Raw genomic sequence first — 1,540 nt, 5'->3', positions numbered from 1 at the left:
TGCTGGCAGACATAAATTTCCTTCACTATTTACCATAACCGAGAGTCCTTCCTCTACTGGTTCTGGAGCAAGGTTTTGCTTTCCTGCTGCACATACACCATTATGGTTGTCTGTTTGGAATACATGTCGAGACCAAAATTCTGCTTTAGTGTCATGTTCACTGTTGGAAAAATATGCCAGGACAGTTGTTCCCCATGTTCGATGGCAGCTGTTGCAACCAAGCCAAAAGCAAAGATCTACGAAGGAGCAATAGAGATGCCAAACGCAATGACAGTTGACAACATTAACAATTAATTTTACTGTGCATTCATGGGAAGATGATCATGTGGGAAGTTGGGCACAGAGCTGATCTAAAGTGCAACCTTTTCCAACAGAGAGCCAAAAACAGAACCTGGAGGAATTCCAACAGTTAATGGTTGGCACCATTGTTATAAAACAATGCACTCATAATAACAATGACAAGGGATGTTTCAATAGTAGTGACCACGAGAGAGCGTAGGAGGTGAACCAAGAAAGAATTGTGCCGGGATAGCCAAGGGAGTGATTGGGTTGGAGGAAATCATTGGTCACTTTAGTAAGAGCAGTCTAAATGGAGCAGAGAAGGTTGTAAGTCCACTTGTGGAGGATCAAGAATAGAGTGAGCAGAGAGAAAGCGTAGCATGTGTTTATAAGCTGTAAGATATGGTTTCTGGAAGATAAGTGCTTGTTTGAAGATGGAAGGGATAGTGTCAGGGAAATGGGATAGGATGAACAGGGTTGCGAGCAAGGGTCAGACAAGCATTGTAGATGGTGTAAGATGTCTACGATTTGGGAGGAAGAGGATCAAGGGAACAGTTTTAGAGGAAAGAGAGAGTTGTGAAGGCCTCATTTTCAGTAATAGTACAGAAAGGACTGAGGGTGAGTGGAGGAGAAGGTGGGTTTAGTGTGACAGCTCTGGTGAGAGAAGATGTCATGGTGGCTGCTGATTTTTTACTTTGAAGTAGGTTGGGAAGTCATAGCAGTGTGGGAAAATGGGGAGGGTGGGAGAGGGCATAGATGCAAGTTGACTGGCAAAGAATCCACAGATGTTGGTGGACTAGGTGGATATTAGGGATATAAAGTAGGTTTGCTTGGCAAGAGAGAAAATGGTATAGTAAGAAGACAGGATAGATCTGAGATGGGGGAGGTTTCTGTTGAAGTGATATTTTCTCTATTGGCGCTCATCTGTACGAGAGCACTTTTGCAGGTGGTTCTATTTGGATCGCTTCCGAAGAAGTAGTGAGTCTAATTATCCAACCAGACACTTTTGGGCCACTTGTCCTTCCTTACCCAAACCAGAATTGAAGAGCAGGAATTTTGAGACATCCAGCATTAACAACTGTCATCTGCCCCCAAGTACAAGCTTACCTGCTAAAGACTTGATGGACCTCCACAACACGCTGGTAATATAACTACTGTATCTGATAACTAGAAATTACCAGGATTTATATAACTTCTTTCTAACACCTATTACCTTTGAAGTTACCATTTGCAGTTGGTCCGCTATCTTTTATTATTGGTA

This window comes from Pseudophryne corroboree, chromosome 2 (genome assembly GCF_028390025.1).
Source record: "Pseudophryne corroboree isolate aPseCor3 chromosome 2, aPseCor3.hap2, whole genome shotgun sequence".
Taxonomy (NCBI): Eukaryota; Metazoa; Chordata; class Amphibia; order Anura; family Myobatrachidae; genus Pseudophryne; species Pseudophryne corroboree.
This window is presented reverse-complemented; position numbering follows the sequence as displayed.